General features: G+C 47.3%; 1 long non-coding RNA gene and 4 other non-coding genes across 5 annotated transcripts in view; 2 read left to right on the forward strand and 3 right to left on the reverse strand.

Annotated features, from left to right (window-relative positions):
• Positions 1-22,699, reverse strand: part of LOC139749682 (uncharacterized) — a 92,575-nt gene that overhangs the window by 55,189 nt on the left and 14,687 nt on the right. The window lies entirely within an intron of this gene.
• On the forward strand, positions 997-1,068 carry TRNAP-AGG (transfer RNA proline (anticodon AGG)). Its single transcript has one exon. It is a non-coding gene; the product is annotated as a tRNA-Pro (tRNA).
• On the forward strand, positions 5,826-5,897 carry TRNAP-UGG (transfer RNA proline (anticodon UGG)). The gene has a single exon. It is a non-coding gene; the product is annotated as a tRNA-Pro (tRNA).
• On the reverse strand, positions 6,760-6,831 carry TRNAH-GUG (transfer RNA histidin (anticodon GUG)). Its single transcript has one exon. It is a non-coding gene; the product is annotated as a tRNA-His (tRNA).
• On the reverse strand, positions 7,351-7,422 carry TRNAP-CGG (transfer RNA proline (anticodon CGG)). Its single transcript has one exon. It is a non-coding gene; the product is annotated as a tRNA-Pro (tRNA).

Genomic DNA, 22,699 nt, shown 5'->3' on the forward strand with positions numbered 1-22,699 from the left:
ATGATGAAGAGTTGTGTTCAATAGTCTTCATCTACAATGATGAAGAGTTGTGTTCAATAGTCTTCATCTACAATGATGGAGGGTTGTGTTCAATAGTCTTCATCTACAATGATGGAGCGTTGTGTTCAGGAGTCTCCATCTACAATGATGGAGGGTTGTGTTCAATAGTCTTCATCTACAATGATGGAGAGTTGTGTTCAATAGTCTTCATCTACAATGATGGAGGGTTGTGTTCAGGAGCCTTCATCTACAATGATGGAGGGTTGTATTCAATAGTCTTCATCTACAATGATGGGGGGGGGTGTGTTCAGGAGTCTCCATCTACAATGATGGAGGGTTGTGTTCAATAGTCTTCATCTACAATGATGGAGGGTTGTGTTCAATAGTCTTCATCTACAATGATGGAGGGTTGTGTTCAATAGTCTTCATCTACAATGATGGAGGGTTGTGTTCAATAGTCTTCATCTACAATGATGGAGGGTTGTGTTCAATAGTCTTCATCTACAATGATGGGGGGTTGTGTTCAATAGTCTTCATCTGCAATGATGGAGGGTTGTGTTCAATAGTCTTCATCTACAATGATGGAGGGTTGTGTTCAATAGTCTTCATCTACAATGATGGGGGGTTGTGTTCAGGAGCCTTCATCTACAATGATGGAGGGTTGTATTCAATAGTCTTCATCTACAATGATGGGGGGGGTGTGTTCAGGAGTCTCCATCTACAACACAATATTGTAAATGTTTCCCCTGAATCCCCCTCCTCTCTCTCTCTCTCTCTCTCTCTCTCTCTCTCTCTCTCTCTCTCTCTCTCTCTCTCCACCCTCGGAAAGTATAAATCCCGTTCACTTCTTTAGTACTGCATATCTATTTTTCTCCCCAGTGTAAACATATTCTATACACATATCACAAAGACTATCATAAATAACTGTATCTGCAAGTTATCTCTAATAATGAAAGAGGTGTTATCAATTACCATTTTTGTATCACACACAACAGCGGCCTGTTGGTCTAGGGGTATGATTCTCGCTTAGGGTGCGAGAGGTCCCGGGTTCAACTCCCGGACAGGCCCAAGAAACGTTTTGAGACACAGTTTCCTGCTGGCTACCTGCACGTCATGCTTTTCTTTTTCTCTATCAGTTATTCTCTGTGTTCGGTGATCGTGATACACCCCTCGCGTTCAGTGATCATATTACACGCCTCGTGTTCAGTGATCATGGTACACGCCTCGTGTTCATTGATCATGGTACACGCCTCGTGTTCAGAGATCATGGTACACGCCTCGTGGTCAGTGATCATATTACACGCCTCGTGTTCATTGATCATGGTACACGCCTCGTGTTCATTGATCATGGTACACGCCTCGTGTTCATTGATCATGGTACACGCCTCGTGGTCAGTAATCATGGTACACGCCTCGTGTTCATTGATCATGGTACACGCCTCGTGTTCATTGATCATGGTACACGCCTCGTGTTCATTGATCATGGTACACGCCTCGTGTTCAGTGATCATGGTACACGCCTCGTCTTCAGTGATCATGGTACACACCTCATGTTCGTTGATTATGGTACACGCCTCGTCTTCAGTGATCATGGTACACGCATCGTGTTCAGTAATCATGGTACACGCCTCGTGTTCAGTGATCATGGTACACGCCTGGTGTTCAGTAATCATGGTACACGCCTCGTCTTCAGTGATCATGGTATACGCCTCATGTTCATTGATCATGGTACACGCCTCGTGTTCAGTGATCATAGTACACGCCTCGTGTTCAGTGATCATGTTACATGCCTCGTGTTCAGTAATCATGGTACACGCCTCGTCTTCAGTGATCATGGTATACGCCTCATGTTCATTGATCATGGTACACGCCTCGTGTTCAGTGATCATAGTACACGCCTCGTGTTCAGTGATTGTGGTACACGCCTCGTATTCAGTACCGTGGTGCACGCCTTGTGTTGAGATATCGTGGTTAACCCTTTCATGCTCAGTGATCATGGTACACGCCTGGTGTTCAGTGATCATGGTACACGCCTGGTGTTCAGTGATCATGGTACACGCCTGGTGTTCAGTGATTGTGGTACACGCCTCATGTTCATGATCATGGTACCCGCCTCGTGTTCAGTGATCATGGTACACGCCTCGTGTTCAGTGATCATGGTACACGCCTGGTGTTCAGTGATCATGGTACACGCCTGGTGTTCAGTGATCATGGTACACGCCTGGTGTTCAGTGATCATGGTACACGCCTGGTGTTCAGTGATCATGGTACACGCCTGGTGTTCAGTGATTGTGGTACACGCCTCATGTTCATGATCATGGTACCCGCCTCGTGTTCAGTGATCATGGTACACGCCTGGTGTCCAGTGATCATGGTACACGCCTGGTGTTCAGTGATTGTGGTACACGCCTCATGTTCATGATCATGGTACCCGCCTCGTGTTCAGTGATCATAGTACACGCCTCGTGTTCAGTGATTGTGGTACACGCCTCGTATTCAGTACTGTGGTGCACGCCTTGTGTTGAGATATCGTGGTTAACCCTTTCATGCTCAGTGATCATGGTACACGCCTGGTGTTCAGTGATCATGGTACACGCCTCGTGTTCATTGATCATGGTACACGCCTGGTGTTCAGTGATCATGGTACACGCCTCGTCTTCAGTGATCATGGTACACACCTCATGTTCGTTGATTATGGTACACGCCTCGTGTTCAGTGATCATAGTACACGCCTCGTGTTCAGTGAGCATGGTACACGCCTGGTGTTCAGTGATCATGGTACACGCCTCGTCTTCAGTGATCATGGTACACACCTCATGTTCGTTGATTATGGTACACGCCTCGTGTTCAGTGATCATAGTACACGCCTCGTGTTCAGTGAGCATGGTACACGCCTGGTGTTCAGTGATCATGGTACACGCCTCGTCTTCAGTGATAATGGTACACACCTCATGTTCGTTGATTATGGTACACGCCTCGTGTTCAGTGATCATAGTACACGCCTCGTGTTCAGTGAGCATGGTACACGCCTGGTGTTCAGTGATCATGGTACACGCCTCGTGTTCAGTGATCATGGTACACGCCTCGTGGTCAGTATATGTAACTTCTGACGTTTCATATTCCCGGCAGGTTTCTCTGTGTCGTCTCATCTCCGACAGCCACTTTCGGCAGGACACACGTGGGACACCGCCTTCGCACGTCTCGAGAAGCACTTGAGAGTACAGTACCTACAGCCAAGTCCGCTGTACTCCAGCAGCACAAGCAATAACAGCCACGTTACATCTTCCTCGCATAGAGGCTCCACTAAGACTTAGCAGCCACACATCTCACCCAAGGGCCCCGGTCTCACCTTTTTCACTTGCATCAGCACTGCGACTCAGTCCTGGCCTCATTAAAACAACTCTACTCACCTTCTAATAGTAAGCTCGGATCTCTCGAAGTATCTTATCCTGGGCAACATATGTACATTACCCCATAAAGCACTGATGTTATTGTTCCTCGTGTTTCCGTATGCCCTCAGTTCCTTCACCAAACATACATGAAGCATAACAGTGACACTACTGCTAACCTGGTGACCCCTGGAGTTGACAGAGACGTTCAGAAATGGTTAACCAACCTTGACTCCTGCTGTCGTAATCCTGCAGGTCCAGCCTGCTTCTCCAGGAGTTCCCAAATGATTCTGTCTATCGCAGTTCCTACAGGATCTCAACAACGCCTCTCCTCCCTGCAGTAACCAGCCCTCACCTACCTCCCCGGCAGCACAGTAACAGGACACATGTATCTCCTCTCTGTCTTCTGCTGTAGAACCTTGGGACTTTGGCATCTCACTTTGTCTGTTGCTACACCTGAAGATCCTCCCCTGTGGGACTCCTACGTTATCATCTTCCAAGTGTTCATCTCAGGAGAAAAATACAAGGACGGGGAAGGAGAGCTACGTTGTGCTGGGTGGCGACATTAATCAGGAGGCGCTGCTTTAACTATCGCATTAAACAACTGACCTGACCTGACCTGACCTGACCTATCCCCACGTAGCTGCGGCGCCTGAACACTGAACCATATGCAATTAATTCCCCCACATGGGATACCAGTTATGAGTCCCTCCCCCCACCCTTCTCCTCCTCACAGAAGACTACAGTACAAAGTCAATGCTTGAGACCTTCGACCCTGACAAGACCCGTGATGACGCAAGTCCTGCTTTCACCTGGTCTTCACCAGCCAACGTGGCATACATCTCCCGTGATAACCGTCTCAACTCTCGAGCACCGCCTGACTGACCTGACGCGGCCACCCTTAAATCTAAATCTTGGGATTTACAGAATGCAACTCAATCAGAGTACAAGCGCGCCGGGAGGCGACGTAAGTCTTGGCCATGTGACGTCAGTGACTAGGAAGACTCCTCCATGAACAGGAGTCTATCATGTGACTTCCGATGTCTCATCTTCCTGGCAGGTTTCCTTGCGGTGTATCATCTCTGATATTCACATTCGGCGGGTCTTACGTGGGACACCGCCTCCGCCCTTCTCGAAAAGCAGATGAAACTCATCGAGACCTCTGGCCGTGGCATCACTGCACCACAACCATGAACACCGGCTGCCACTCACTGACTACGTGCCACACTTCCAGAAGCTCCATGAAGACTTGATAGCCTAGCAACTCTTCCATGGGTTCTTGCTTCTTCTAATGCATCTACATCAGCATCGCGGGACTCTATCACTCCTCTCCTCACTACACCCACTTCACCTTCTTACTGTTACTTCGAACCTGCAGTAGCTCCTTGCCCCGAGCTACAACACTCCTAAATACATCACGCAATACAAACGATTTTGTTGTTACTCGTTATTTCCTCACCGTCATTACTCTAAGTGTCACCCAAGATGCTGGTTGTGAGAGATTTAGGAGTGTCACCCAGGATGCTGGTTGTGACAGCTCTAGGAGTGTCACCCAGGATGCTGGTTGTGACAATTATATCTAGGGGTGTCAACCAGGATGCTGGTTGTGACAGTTAGATCTAGGAGTGTCACCCAGGATGCTGGTTGTGACAATTATATCTAGGAGTGTCAACCAGGATGCTGGTTGTGACAGTTAGATCTAGTATTGTCACCCAGGATGCTGGTTGTGACAGTTAGATCTAAAAGTGTCACCCAGGATGCTGGTTGTGACAGATCTAGAAGTGTCACCCAGGACGCTGGTTGTGACATCTAGGAGTGTTACCCAAGCTGCAGGTTGTGACATCTCGTAATATTCAGGAACCACAAGCGTTATCTTTGAGGCTATGTTTCAGAATGATTCTTGGTGTGTATCCGCAGTGAGAGCGTGTGTGGTCAGGGAACTACTGCATCTTGCCCGCCTGTTGGTGGACGCTGATGGCATTATGACCCTGGAGGTCGAAATAGGACTGCAACACAAATAACCAACCAGCAACAACGGGCTGTACACCTGGCGTTCTACATGTGCGGTATGGATCCTGGGTTAATGATCTTCCACACACACACACATATGGATAAGAAGCCTATGTCATCACAAGATAAGGGCTAGTCACAGACCATGTTATTGTAGACCACCATCATGAATCAATAGTTGACAATAAACAGCGTGAGGGTCTGACGCCAGGTATCCAGCATATATATATATATATATATATATATATATATATATATATATATATATATATATATATATATATATATATATATATATATATATATCACAAGTAAAGACTCAGAGACATTTAACATAAACACCATTATCCCAGAGCCAACAGCTCTTCATACGTTAAACAGAAACACGACAATAATCCAGCCAACGTTCACCCTCCACATACAGCTGGCCCGTTGGTCTAGGGGTATGATTCCTGCTTTGGGTGCAGGAGGTCCCGGGTTCAAATCCCGGACGGGCCCAAAAGTTTTTATTTTCTTCGTCTTTAATCCCTTGAGTACCATAACTTGACCTCTTCAGTACGACATCTTATCGTCTGAGCATCACTTATCCTCTTCAGTGGGACAGCTTAACCTCTTGAGTGATGATTCAACCTTGAGCACAGAGAGATTAATTCATTGCATTCATGGGGTTCTCATCGGACTGAAAGATAGAGTCGTCACGCTTAAGGAGCATTCATCGTCCTCAGATAAGTCGCACTCAAGGAGTCAAGTGATCGTACTGAAGGGGTCTAGTGCTACGTGTGACTGGAGATGTAAGGCTTTCAGAATGACCTGCTTATAAACAATGTTACTGGTGACCAGCACAACGTCTCCCTGATGATCACTGATCCACGTAGAATTACAGAAAGTATTCTAACAGCCTGGCTCTCTGGTTCCACAACAACAACAAGTTCAACATACTTTGCTTAATGTGAAAACTTGGGCATACAAAACAAACCGTCGAAATCTCAGCCAATATACGCATGCGTGACCATCTACATCGCCCTCTTTCAGTCAACGTTCATCGGCCATATTAAGAATGTTACAGCAAAGGTTTCCGCTAACTGACAAAAGCCATGAAGACCCTCAAACACTTTCTAGAGACACGAATGTTAACATCTTAGATCCTAGCCTACATTACCGTGCTGTTAGATCCTCGCCTACATTACCGTGCTGTTAGATCCTAACCTACATTACCGTGCTGTGTGCATAACCTCTTCACCACAACGCTACGACGCTTGAGCACGACCGTGTGATCCTTGACGTGTTCTCCGACAACATAAACCGAAATCCCATTTGGAATGTAGTAACAATCTAAAAATAGTGGGGACGCGGACCTTTCTGCCGTGACCAGGATTCGAACCTGGGTTATTGCGGCCACAACGCAATGTACTAACCACTATACGATCACGGCCACTGACCCACTGATGCTTCTTTATCAAAATACTAGTTTGGGTAATATTCCATATAGGTAACCCTTAAACTTATTGGACGTACAATGTAGATCAATTGTAATTCGATTCGTCAAAATTATGTTAACTCGAATATGTAAGTCTCTGTTCAATCATATTTTAAATGAAATCATTTTTCCAATACCTAGGATCAATATTGTTCCGTGTTGTCCCAGAACCTCCCAGCTACGATGTATTTCCGAGTATAATTCTTGAAGGCTGTACAATACTACTAAAACATATAAATACAACGTAGTCAGTACATATCATCATTATTAATGACAATATATCCACCTATCTCGAGCACTGCCTACCATTCTGTTTCGTCCTCTTCACGTCTCATTGGTCCCTGTGATTTGGACCAGAACATATTCAATGGTATTAACTTTTCCCCTGGCCTCTCCATGTTGCTGACATTCCCTCGCGTGCCGAGTGTAATGAAAGATTCACTTCTTACCGATGCTGCCGGACAAAAGAAGATCGGGCCTGTCCGGGAGTTGAACCCGGGACCTCTCGCACCCGAAGCGAGAATCATACCCCTAGACCAACAGGCCGACGCCAACAATGGTGGCCCAGCTTGCATGTTTGTACTCAATATTTACACCAGCTGGTGTTTTGGTCAGCCTGGCTCTGGTAACACCAGCAACTAATATGTATCAAACTTGAAGCTTCTGGAGAAATTTGCCAACTGTCTTGTTATGGTCCGTCGTCACCTACATTATTCATGACACTTGATATAAAACTAACCCAGGCAAGGGTCTGCGAGGCTAAACATGCCGAAGGAAGTCACAAATAAAGGGAGAAAGGCTATACACATACAGAAAACACAACACGAACAGAAATACCCATATACTAGAGAAAGAATATTAGAATATGAACTTGTGCAGCCGCCTGCCTTACACACTGAAATGTTCGCCACTCGTCGTACATCTACGCAACATCCACAAACAGTATCAGCTACGACTCTATCCTCAGTACGACAGTATCATCTACGGCTCTATCCTCAGTATGACAGTATCAGCTACGACTCTATCCTCAGTACGACAGTATCAGCTACGACTCTAACCTCAGTAAGACAGTATCAGCTACGACTCTATCCTCAGTACCACAGTATCAGCTACGACTCTATCCTCAGTACGACAGTATCAGCTACGACTCTATCCTCAGTACGACAGTATCAGCAGCGACTCTATGCTCAGTGCGACAGTATCATCTACGTCTCTATCCTCAGTACGACAGTATCATCTACGACTCTAGCCTCAGTACGACAGTATCAGCTACGACTCTATCCTCAGTACGACAGTATCACCTACGACTCTATCCTCAGTACGACAGTATCATCTACGACTCTATCCTCAGTACTTGTCATATATAACCTGAGACGAGAACGTAAACTTGTGGATTATCATACACGTACGTCTCCCACAACTTGATAAAGTGGATACCATAGCTCAGGTAAACCACAATGTGGATACCGTAGCTCAGGTAAACCATAAAGTGGATACCGTAGCTCAGTTAAACCATAATATGGATACCGTAACTCAGGTAAACCATAAAGTGGATACCGTAGCTCTAGTAAACCATAAAAAGGATACCGTAGCTCAGGTAAACCGTAAAGTGGACACCTTAGCTCAGGTAAACCATAATGTGGATACCGTAGCTCAGGTAAACCATAAAGTGGATACCGTAGCTCAGGTAAACCATAAAAAGGATATCGTAGCTCAGGTAAACCTAAAGTGGACACCTTAGCTCAGATAAACCATAATGTGAATACTGTAGCTCAGGCAAACCATAATGTGGATACCGTAGCTCAGGCAAACCATAATGTGGATACCGTAGCTCAGGTAAACTATAACATGGATTCCGTAGCTCAGGTAAACCATAATGCGGATACCGTAGCTCAGGTAAACCAAAATGTGGATACCGTAGCTCAGGTAAACCATTATGTGGATACCATAGCTCAGGTAAACCATAAAAAGGATACCGTAGCTCAGGTAAACCATAATGTGGATACCGTAGCTCAGGTAAACCATAATGTGGATACCGTAGCTCAGGTAAACCATGATATGGATTCCGTAGCTCAGGTAAACCATAATGTGGATACCGTAGCTCAGGTAAACCATAATGTGGATACCGTAGCTCAGGTAAACCATAATGTGGATACCGTAGCTCAGGTAAACCATGATATGGATTCCGTAGCTCAGGTAAACCATAATGTGGATACCGTAGCTCAGGTAAACCATAATGTGGATACCGTAGCTCAGGTAAACCATAATGTGGATACCGTAGCTCAGGTAAACCATGATATGGATTCCGTAGCTCAGGTAAACCATAATGTGGATACCGTAGCTCAGGTAAACCATGATATGGATTCCGTAGCTCAGGTAAACCATAATGTGGATACCGTAGCTCAGGTAAACCATAATGTGGATACCGTAGCTCAGGTAAAGAGCTCTGGTCAACCAAAGTTTACAAACTGTAATCACAGAGGGAGTAACAGATGTGTGGGAGTTACAGCAGTAGGTCAAGTGTGGGTGACAACACCATGATGTTACTGTTATGAGTTTAGCTGAGCGACAATTATCAATGGTACACGAGTCTGTTTGGATATGTTAACTACATGACTTGTAAAGTGTGTGGTCAGAGATTCGGATGGATACTGGTGCAGATACATAAGAATACATACTTATACATGTCTTACTAAACTGTAAAGTGTGTGGTCAGAGATAAGGATGTATACTAGTATAGATACATAAGAATACATACTTATACATGTCTTACTAAACTGTAAAGTGTGTGGTCAGAGATTCGGATGGATACTGGTGCAGATACATAAGAATACATACTTATACATGTCTTACTAAACTGTAAAGTGTGTGGTCAGAGATAAGGATGTATACTAGTATAGATACATAAGAATACATACTTATACATGTCTTACTAAACTGTAAAGTGTGTGGTCAGAGATATGGATGGATACTAATACAGATACATAAGAATACATACTTATACATGTCTTACTGAGCTGTAAAGTGTGTGGTCAGAGATAAGGATGTATACTAGTATAGATACATAAGAATACATACTTATACATGTCTTACTAAACTGTAAAGTGTGTGGTCAGAGATAAGGATGTATACTAGTGTAGATACATAAGAATACATACTTATACATGTCTTACTAAACTGTAAAGTGTGTGGTCAGAGATAAGGATGTATAATAGTGTAGATACATAAGAATACATACTTATACATGTCTTACTAAACTGTAAAGTGTGTGGCCAGAGATATAGATGTGTACTAAGTAGTATGTCTTAGTTTACGCAAAACAAAAAAAATACTTTTTAGGAATAATTCTAAAGAAACATAGTATAGGAAAATCGACGGGAAATTCTGCTATTGTATCTACTTCAAGAATGCACTAGATGCGTCTGCTGTAAGGAAAGGCTACAATACTATATAACAAACCAAGACTGTAACATCTCTTACTATCTGGCGTCTAGGAAGGACCCTTCGTCACAGCTGGAATTTGGTATGACATGAACCTGGCCACCACCTCACCGTTAACACATGAACCTGGCCACCACCTCACCGTTAACACATGAACCTGGCCACCACCTCACCGTTAACACATGAACCTGGCCACCACCTCACCGTTAACACATGAACCTGGCCACCACCTCACCGTTAACACATGAACCTGGCCATCACCACCTCACCGTTAACACATGAACCTGGCCACCACCTCACCGTTAACACATGAACCTGGCCACCACCACCTCACCGTTAACACATAAACCTGGCCACCACCTCACCGTTAACACATGAACCTGGCCACCACCTCACCGTTAACACAGGAACCTGGCCACCACCTCACCGTTAACACAGGAACCTGGCCACCACCTCACCGTTAACATAGGAACCTGGCCACCACCTCACCGTTAACACAGGAACCTGGCCACCACCTCACCGTTAACACAGGAACCTGGCCACCACCTCACCGTTAACACAGGAACCTGGCCACCACCTCACCGTTAACACATGAACCTGGCCACCACCTCACCGTTAACACAGGAACCTGGCCACCACCTCACCGTTAACACAGGAACCTGGCCACCACCTCACCGTTAACACAGGAACCTGGCCACCACCTCACCGTTAACACATGAACCTGGCCACCACCTCACCGTTAACACAGGAACCTGGCCACCACCTCACCGTTAACACATGAACCTGGCCACCACCTCACCGTTAACACATGAACCTGGCCACCACCTCACCGTTAACACATGAACCTGGCCACCACCTCACCGTTAACACATCAACCTGGCCACCACCTCACCGTTAACACAGGAACCTGGCCACCACCTCACCGTTAACACATGAACCAGGCCACCACCTCACCGTTAACACATGAACCTGGCCACCACCTCACCGTTAACACAGGAACCTGGCCACCACCTCACCGTTAACACATGAACCTGGCCACCACCTCACCGTTAACACATGAACCTGGCCACCACCTCACCGTTAACACATGAACCTGGCCACCACCTCACCGTTAACACATGAACCTGGCCACCACCTCACCGTTAACACATGAACCTGGCCACCACCTCACCGTTAACACATGAACCAGGCCACCACCTCACCGTTAACACATGAACCTGGCCACCACCTCACCGTTAACACATGAACCTGGCCACCACCTCACCGTTAACACAGGAACCTGGCCACCACCTCACCGTTAACACAGGAACCTGGCCACCACCTCACCGTTAACACATGAACCTGGCCACCACCTCACCGTTAACACAGGAACCTGGCCACCACCTCACCGTTAACACATGAAACCTGGCCACACCTCACCGTTAACACATGACCAGGCCACCACCTCACCGTTAACACATGAACCTGGCCACCCACCTCACCGTTAACACATGAACCTGGCCACCACCTCACCGTTAACACATGAACCTGGCCACCACCTCACCGTTAACACATGAACCTGGCCACCACCTCACCGTTAAACACAGGCAACCTGGCCACCACCTCACCGTTAACCATGAACCTGGCCACCACCTCACGTTAAACAGGAACCTGGCCACCACCTCACCGTTATCACATGGAACCTGGCCACCACCTCACCGTTAACACATGAACCTGGCCACCCACCCTCACCGTTTACACATGAACCTGGCCACCACCTCACCGTTAACACATGAACCTGGCCACCACCTCACCGTTAACACATGAACCTGGCCACCACCTCACCGTTAACACATGAACCTGGCCACCACCTCATCCGTTAACACATGAACCTGGCCACCACACTCACCGTTAACACAGGAACCTGGCCACCACCTCACCGTTAACACATGAACCTGGCCACCACCTCACCGTTAACACATGAACCTGGCCACCACCCTCACCGTTAACACATGAACCTGGCCACCACCATCACCGTTAACACAGGAACCTGGCCAACCTGGGCCACCACCACCTCACCGTTAAACACATGAACCTGGCCACCACCTCACCGTTAACACACTGAACCTGGCCACCCTCACCGTTAACACATGAACCTGGCACACCACCTCACCGTTAACACATGAACCTGGCCACCACCTCACCGTTAACACACAGAAACTGGCCAACCACCTCACCGTAAACACAGGAACCTGGCCACCCACCTCACCGTTAACACATGAACCTGGCCACCACCTCACCCGTTAAACCACATGAACCTGGCCAACCACCTCACCGTTAACACATGAATCTGGCCACACCTACGTTAACCTGACCTGCCACCACCTCACCGTTAAACATGAACCTGGCCACCTCCACCTCACCGTTAACACATGAACCTGGCCACCACCTCACCGTTAACACATGAACGCTGGCCACCACCTCACCGTTAACACAATGAACCTGAGGCCCACCACCTCACCGGTTAAACACAGGAACCTGGCACCACCTCACCGTTAAACACATGAATCCTGGCCACCACATCACCGTTAACAACATGAACCTGGCCACCACCACCCACGTTAACCATGAACCTGGCACCACCTCACCGTAACACATGAACCTGGCCACCCACTCACCGTTAACACATGAACCCTGGCCACCACCTCACCGTTAACACATGAACCTGGCCACCACCTCACCGTTAACACAGGAACCTGGCCACCACCTCACCGTTAACACATGAACCTGGCCACCACCTCACCGTTAACACATGAACCTGGCCACCACCTCACCGTTAACACATGAACCTGGCCACCACCTCACCGTTAACACATGAACCTGGCCACCACCTCACCGTTAACACAGGAACCTGGCCACCACCTCACCGTTAACACATGAACCTGGCCACCACCTCACCGTTAACACATGAACCTGGCCACCACCTCACCGTTAACACATGAACCTGGCCACCACCTCACCGTTAACACATGAACCTGGCCACCACCTCACCGTTAACACATGAACCTGGCCACCACCTCACCGTTAACACATGAACCAGGCCACCACCTCACCGTTAACACATGAACCTGGCCACCACCTCACCGTTAACACATGAACCTGGCCACCACCTCACCGTTAACACATGAACCTGGCCACCACCTCACCGTTAACACATGAACCTGGCCACCACCTCACCGTTAACACATGAACCTGGCCACCACCTCACCGTTAACACATGAACCTGGCCACCACCTCACCGTTAACACAGGAACCTGGCCACCACCTCACCGTTAACACATGAACCTGGCCACCACCTCACCGTTAACACATGAACCTGGCCACCACCTCACCGTTAACACATGAACCTGGCCACCACCTCACCGTTAACACATGAACCTGGCCACCACCTCACCGTTAACACATGAACCTGGCCACCACCTCACCGTTAAACACAGGAACCTGGCCACCACCTCACCGTTAACACATGAACCTGGCCACCACCTCACCGTTAACACATGAACCTGGCCACCACCTCACCGTTAACACATGAACCTGGCCACCACCTCACCGTTAACACATGAACCTGGCCACCACCTCACCGTTAACACATGAACCTGGCCACCACCTCACCGTTAACACATGAACCTGGCCACCACCTCACCGTTAACACATGAACCTGGCCACCACCTCACCGTTAACACATGAACCTGGCCACCACCTCACCGTTAACACATGAACCTGGCCACCACCTCACCGTTAACACATGAACCTGGCCACCCACCTCACCGTTAACACATGAACCTGGCCACCACCTCACCGTTAACACATGAACCTGGCCACCACCTCACCGTTAACACATGAACCTGGCCACCACCTCACCGTTAACACAGGAACCTGGCCACCACCTCACCGTTAACACATGAACCTGGCCACCACCTCACCGTTAACACATGAACCTGGCCACCACCTCACCGTTAACACATGAACCTGGCCACCACCTCACCGTTAACACATGAACCTGGCCACCACCTCACCGTTAACACAGAACCTGGCCACCACCTCACCGTTAACACATGAACCTGGCCACCACCTCACCGTTAACACAGGAACCTGGCCACCACCTCACCGTTAACACATGAACCTGGCCACCACCTCACCGTTAACACAGGAACCTGGCCACCACCTCACCGTTAACACATGAACCTGGCCACCACCTCACCGTTAACACATGAACCTGGCCACCACCTCACCGTTAACACATGAACCTGGCCACCACCTCACCGTTAACACATGAACCTGGCCACCACCTCACCGTTAACACAGGAACCTGGCCACCACCTCACCGTTAACACATGAACCTGGCCACCACCTCACCGTTAACACATGAACCTGGCCACCACCTCACCGTTAACACATGAACCTGGCCACCACCTCACCGTTAACACATGAACCTGGCCACCACCTCACCGTTAACACATGAACCTGGCCACCACCTCACCGTTAACACATGAACCTGGCCACCACCTCACCGTTAACACATGAACCTGGCCACCACCTCACCGTTAACACATGAACCTGGCCACCACCTCACCGTTAACACATGAACCTGGCCACCACCTCACCGTTAACACATGAACCTGGCCACCACCTCACCGTTAACACATGAACCTGGCCACCACCTCACCGTTAACACATGAACCTGGCCACCACCTCACCGTTAACACATGAACCTGGCCACCACCTCACCGTTAACACATGAACCTGGCCACCACCTCACCGTTAACACATGAACCTGGCCACCACCTCACCGTTAACACATGAACCTGGCCACCACCTCACCGTTAACACAGGAACCTGGCCACCACCTCACCGTTAACACATGAACCTGGCCACCACCTCACCGTTAACACATGAACCTGGCCACCACCTCACCGTTAACACATGAACCTGGCCACCACCTCACCGTTAACACATGAACCTGGCCACCACCTCACCGTTAACACATGAACCTGGCCACCACCTCACCGTTAACACATGAACCTGGCCACCACCTCACCGTTAACACATGAACCTGGCCACCACCTCACCGTTAACACATGAACCTGGCCACCACCTCACCGTTAACACATGAACCTGGCCACCACCTCACCGTTAACACATGAACCTGGCCACCACCTCACCGTTAACACATGAACCTGGCCACCACCTCACCGTTAACACATGAACCTGGCCACCACCTCACCGTTAACACAGGAACCTGGCCACCACCTCACCGTTAACACATGAACCTGGCCACCACCTCACCGTTAACACAGGAACCTGGCCACCACCTCACCGTTAACACATGAACCTGGCCACCACCTCACCGTTAACACATGAACCTGGCCACCACCTCACCGTTAACACATGAACCTGGCCACCACCTCACCGTTAACACATGAACCTGGCCACCACCTCACCGTTAACACATGAACCTGGCCACCACCTCACCGTTAACACATGAACCTGGCCACCACCACCTCACCGTTAACACAGGAACCTGGCCACCACCTCACCGTTAACACATGAACCTGGCCACCACCTCACCGTTAACACATGAACCTGGCCACCACCTCACCGTTAACACATGAACCTGGCCACCACCTCACCGTTAACACAGGAACCTGGCCACCACCTCACCGTTAACACAGGAACCTGGCCACCACCTCACCGTTAACACATGAACCTGGCCACCACCTCACCGTTAACACATGAACCTGGCCACCACCTCACCGTTAACACATGAACCTGGCCACCACCTCACCGTTAACACATGGAACCTGGCCACCACCTCACCGTTAACACATGAACCTGGCCACCACCTCACCGTTAACACATGAACCTGGCCACCACCTCACCGTTAACACATGAACCTGGCCACCACCTCACCGTTAACACATGAACCTGGCCACCACCCTCACCGTTAACACAGGAACCTGGCCACCACCTCACCGTTAACACAGGAACCTGGCCACCACCTCACCGTTAACACATGAACCTGGCCACCACCTCACCGTTAACACATGAACCTGGCCACCACCTCACCGTTAACACATGAACCTGGCCACCACCTCACCGTTAACACATGAACCTGGCCACCACCTCACCGTTAACACATGAACCTGGCCACCACCTCACCGTTAACACAGGAACCTGGCCACCACCTCACCGTTAACACATGAACCTGGCCACCACCTCACCGTTAACACATGAACCTGGCCACCACCTCACCGTTAACACATGAACCTGGCCACCACCACCTCACCGTTAACACATGAACCTGGCCACCACCTCACCGTTAACACATGAACCTGGCCACCACCTCACCGTTAACACATGAACCTGGCCACCACCTCACCGTTAACACATGAACCTGGCCACCACCACCTCACCGTTAACACATGAACCTGGCCACCACCTCACCGTTAACACATGAACCTGGCCACCACCACCTCACCGTTAACACATGAACCTGGCCACCACCTCACCGTTAACACATGAACCTGGCCACCACCTCACCGTTAACACAGGAACCTGGCCACCACCTCACCGTTAACACATGAACCTGGCCACCACCTCACCGTTAACACATGAACCTGGCCACCACCTCACCGTTAACACATGAACCTGGCCACCACCACCTCACCGTTAACACATGAACCTGGCCACCACCTCACCGTTAACACAGGAACCTGGCCACCACCTCACCGTTAACACATGAACCTGGCCACCACCTCACCGTTAACACATGAACCTGGCCACCACCTCACCGTTAACACAGGAACCTGGCCACCACCTCACCGTTAACACAGGAACCTGGCCACCACCTCACCGTTAACACAGGAACCTGGCCACCACCTCACCGTTAACACAGGAACCTGGCCACCACCTCACCGTTAACACAGGAACCTGGCCACCACCTCACCGTTAACACATGAACCTGGCCACCACCTCACCGTTAACACAGGAACCTGGCCACCACCTCACCGTTAACACAGGAACCTGGCCACCACCTCACCGTTAACACATGAACCTGGCCACCACCTCACCGTTAACACAGGAACCTGGCCACCACCTCACCGTTAACACAGGAACCTGGCCACCACCTCACCGTTAACACAGGAACTATAAAAGTACGAGGTGGTCGCATACCAATAATACAGATGTGAAATGGAAAAAAAAAATTATATATGAATATGTTTACGAAAGCCTGACAAAGCTGGCTGAAACGAGGAGAGTCAAACAAATGATTGGTAATGATGTATCTGTTTTTAGTATAGATATATCTTAAGCACAACGGTATCATGACGAGGGCCTGACTCCTGGGTATGATGGCTTAGCCTCTGACCTGACCCTCGAGATGTGGTTGAAACGCCAGAGGGTCGTATGTACGGTCGTGTTCACGAGGGTAAGACATACCATAGATGAAGTAACTGTAATTCTCCCCACCACCTGACATCCTTTAAGGTTCCTATATTTCACGTCTCCGTGACCAGAAGAAGACCTTTCGCAACCTCTCATTTCCTGGACAATGTAGATCAACGCATATCAAAATTAGTATATCTTAATGAACTATGATGGCAACTTCCAAGCTCTTCTTTCATCTAAGCCATTAAGATATGCCACAAACATGTCACCGACCTCAGGGCCGGGTTGGATGTCTGTCACGCTTCACAGGCCACACATCATGTTTATATTGCCAGTCTTGTAATGTTTGTGTACACTGAATAGCTAAAGGAAAGTGTTCTCAGTGCAACCCAGGCGTTGACCAGTACATCACGAGTCTGTGTGAGTAGTGCATCACCCTTAGTCAAGCAGGTCTCCAAACTGCAGCTGTGACAAACTCCCTGCACTCACCTGCAGTGTTGTGCTGCTATCCCAGGTACATTCATCGTGGTCCTTTCTGCCGTTACCAGTTCGTGTACTGAAGACCTTAGTTTTATCTGCAGAAATGAGAAAGCCAAGGCTTTCACAGGCTGTGTGTATGTAGTTAAGAATAGTTTGCATTTCACGATATGTTTTGGTATGTACAAGAATAGCATCAGCATGACTAATAGTGATATTTCTGGGACACTGTGAATTCGATTTCAGTAATGCATTGATTAGTTCACTGAACTAAGAGGGGCTAAGTACTCCACCTTGAGGAGTGCCAAGTAGTATGTCTTTAACTTCACCTTTGTGGTCTTGAAACAACATAGTTGACTCTCTCTTAGAGAGATAACCGAGTATTCAGTGCAGGAGCCAGCCATCTCTATATATTCTTGCTAACTCATATAAAATAACTTTCCTATTGGCAATATCAAATGCAGCTTTTAGGTCAAGGAAAGTGGTGTACTTGTGCCTTTTTGTTCCCATGAACTGTTAAGAAAGTAGTGATACAGTTGTATTCACTTTTGCCGTGTGTGGAACCATTAATATTTGGTGACATATGGTCTTTGATTCTGTGTAGTAATCTGTCCATTAATCTTAGGTGACATATGGTCTTTGATTCTATGTAGTAATCTGTCCATTAATCTTAGGTGACATATGGTCTTTGATTCTGTGTAGTAATCTGTCCATTAATCTTAGGTGACATATGGTCTTTGATTCTGTGTAGTAATCTGTCCATTAATCTTAGGTGACATATGGTCTTTGATTCTGTGTAGTAATCTGTCCATTAATCTTAGGTGACATATGGTCTTTGATTCTATGTAGTAATCTGTCCATTAATCTTAGGTGACATATGGTCTTTGATTCTATGTAGTAATCTGTCCATTAATCTTAGGTGACATATGGTCTTTGATTCTATGTAGTAATCTGTCCATTAATCTTAGGTGACATATGGTCTTTGATTCCATGTAGTAATCTGTCCATTAATCTTAGGTGACATATGGTCTTTGATTCCATGTAGTAATCTGTCCATTAATCTTAGGTGACATATGGTCTTTGATTCCATGTAGTAATCTGTCCATTAATCTTAGGTGACATATGGTCTTTGATTCCATGTAGTAATCTGTCCATTAATCTTAGGTGACATATGGTCTTTGATTCCATGTAGTAATCTGTCCATTAATCTTAGGTGACATATGGTCTTTGCTTCTATGTAGTAATCTGTCCATTAATCTTAGGTGACATATGGTCTTTGATTCCATGTAGTAATCTGTCCATTAATCTTAGGTGACATATGGTCTTTGATTCTATGTAGTAATCTGTCCATTAATCTTAGGTGACATATGGTCTTTGATTCTATGTAGAAGTCTGCTGATCATCATCCTCGCAAATGTTATGCACACACGATTCGTCAGGGAGATGGGACGAGATTCATCAGGTTGACTGTGTTGGTCCATGAGGAGGGTAGATGACCCGTGGCATAACTCATGTTATGTACAGCTTTAATAATGGATCACCAGGTACACGTCTTAGAAGTCTAATGATGTCGTAAGTGATACCATCCACACCAGGGGCAGTGCCCCTGCCCATGGTTAGAGCTGCATCAAGGTCAAACTCAGTGAATGGCACATCACATTCATCATGTTGCATGTTTAGTATGAACTGGGTAAGATCTTCTCTTTCTTTGGATTTATTGTAAAAAAACATCCCTAGTCTCTGGTGGCAGTATGTTATATAGCTAGAGGTATGAGCCCATTTCGTGATTAATTCGTTAGCCTTCTGCAGCTGATTGGGATGAGATACTTGTTCATTTTTCTTTCCAATGATTCTGATAATACCCTTCCAGGTTTGGCTTAATAGTCTGTGAATGTAATCAAGATGAGAAGAAAGGATAGGTGGTATGTTTGAGGAAAGAAACATAGATGTTTTGGCTCTGAGTGAAACGAAGCTCAAGGAGAAGAATGGTTTGGAAACGTCTTGGGAGTAAAGTCAGGGGTTGGTGAGAGGACAAGAGCAAAGGAAGGAGTAGAACTACTCCTGAAGCAGGAGTTGTAGGTGTGTGTTAGAGCGTAAGGAAGTAAATTCTAGATTCATGTGGGCAAAACTGAAAGTGGATGGAGAGAGAGATGGGAGATTATTGGTGCCTATGCACCTGGTCATGTGAAGATCACGAGAGGCAAGTATCTTGGGAGCAGTATGTCAGCAGTTTTGGTGCACGAGACCGGGTATAAGTGATGGGTGATTTGAATACTAAGGTGAGTAATGTGGCAGTTGAGGGTATAATTGATGCGCATCGGGTATTCAGCATTGTGAATGGAAATCGTGAAAAGCTTGTGGAATTGTGTGCTGAAAAAAGAATGGTGATTGGGAATACCTGGTTTAAAAGAGAGATATACACAAGTATACGTATGTGAGTAGGAGAGATGGTCAAAGGGCATTATTAGATTACGTATTAATTGATAGGGTTGCAAAAGTGAGACTTTTGGATGTAAATGTGCTGAAAGGGGCAGCTAGAGGGATGTTTGATCACCATCTTGTGGAGGCGAAGGTGAAGATTTGTAGAGGTTTTGAAAAAAAAAAAAAAAAAAAAAGGAAGAACAATGTAGGAGAGCATAGAGTGGTGGGAGTAATTAAGCTTGAAAAGGACACTTGTGTGAAGAAGTACCAGGAGAGATTGAGTGTAGAATGGTAAAATCTGAGAGCAAATGAAGTGGAGGGAGTGGGTGAGGAATGGAATGAATGATGGCATGTGCAAGAGATGCATTTGGCATGCAAAAGTGGTGGGCAGATTATAAAGGGTAATGAGCGGTGGCATGAAGAAGAAACTTTGTTTGTGAAAGAGAAAAGAGAGGCGTTTGGATTGTACTTACAAGGAAGGAGAGCAAATAACTACGAGATGTGCAAGAGAAAACGGCAGGAGGTCAAGAGGAAGGTGCAAGGGTTGAGAGGGCAAATGAGAGTTGGGGTGAGAGAGTATCATTAAACTTTACGGAGAATAAAAAGATGTTTTGGACGGAGGTAAATAATGTGAGAAAGACGACAGAACTAATAGGAACATCGGTGAAGGGGGCAAGGGGGGAAGTAATAGCAGGTGGTGATGGAGTGGGGAGGAGATGAAGCCAGTATTTTGAAAGATAGTTGAATATGTTTGATGATTGAGTGGTAGATGAAGGGTGTTTCGGTCGGGGTGGTGTGCGAAGTGAGAGTCAGGGAGAGTGGTTTGGTGAAGCAAGAAGAAATGGTGAAGGCCTTGAGGAAACTGAAATACGGCAAGGCGTCGGAAATGAATGGTAATGCAGTTGAATTCATTAAGAAAGGGGGGTGACTGCTGTTGATTGGCTGGTAAGGATACTCAATGTATGTAAGGATCATGAAGTGCCCGAGGATTGGTGGAATGCATGTATAGTGCCACTGTACAAAGGCAAAGGGGATAAAGGTGAGTGTTCAAACTACAGAGGGATAAGTGTGTTGAGTACACCTGAAAATTGTATGGGTGGGTATTGATTGAAAGAGTGAAGGCATGTACAGAGCACCAGACTGGGAGGATGAGTGTGGTTTCAGGTTTTAGAAGTGGTAGGGATGTGTGGATCAGGCGTTTACTTTGAAGAATGTATGAGAAATACTCTGAAAAACAAATGGATTTAGAAAAACTGATGGATCTGTATGTGGCATTTATGGATCTGGAGAAGTGAACATATGACAGGCTTGATGGAGATGCTTTGTGGAAGGCCTTCAGAATTTATGTCGTGGAAGGTAAGCTGCTAGAAGCACAGGTTCCCAGTGAAGGTTGGTCTGCGGCAGGGGTGCGTGATGTCTCCATGGCTGTTTAACTTGTTTATGGATGAGGTGGTTAGGGAAGTAAATAGTTGAGTTTTGGAAAGAGGGGCGAGTATGCAGTCTGTTGCGGATGAAAGGGCCTTGGAAGTGAGTCAACCGTTGTTCGTCGATGATACAGCACTGGTAACTGATTCGAGTGAGACACTGCAGAAGTTAGTGAAAAGTGTGTGAAAGGAGAATGTTGAGCGTAAATGGAACAGGTTAGTTGGGATGCAAGTTTGAGTGGAGAAAAATTGGAGGAAGTGAAGTGTTTTGGATATCTGGGAGTGGACTTCGCAGCAAATGAAACTATGGAAGCAGAAGTGAGTCGTACGGTGGAGTAGGGGGTTAAGGTTCTGGGAGCGATGAAGAATGTATGGAAAGAGAGAACGTTATCTTGGAGAGGATAATTGGTATGTTAGAAGGAATAGCAGTTCCAACAATACTACATAAGCGCGAGGCATGGGCTATAGATAGGGTTGTATAGAGGAGGGTGGACGTGTTGGAAATGAAATGTTTGAGGACAATATGTGCTGTGAGGTGGTTTGATCGAGTAAGTAATCAGAGGGTAAGAGAGATGTGTGGTTATAAAAAGAGTGTGGATGAGAGAGCAGAAGAGGGTGTGTTGAAGTGGCTC

Source organism: Panulirus ornatus, chromosome 8 (assembly GCF_036320965.1).
Source record: "Panulirus ornatus isolate Po-2019 chromosome 8, ASM3632096v1, whole genome shotgun sequence".
Lineage (NCBI taxonomy): Eukaryota > Metazoa > Arthropoda > Malacostraca > Decapoda > Palinuridae > Panulirus > Panulirus ornatus.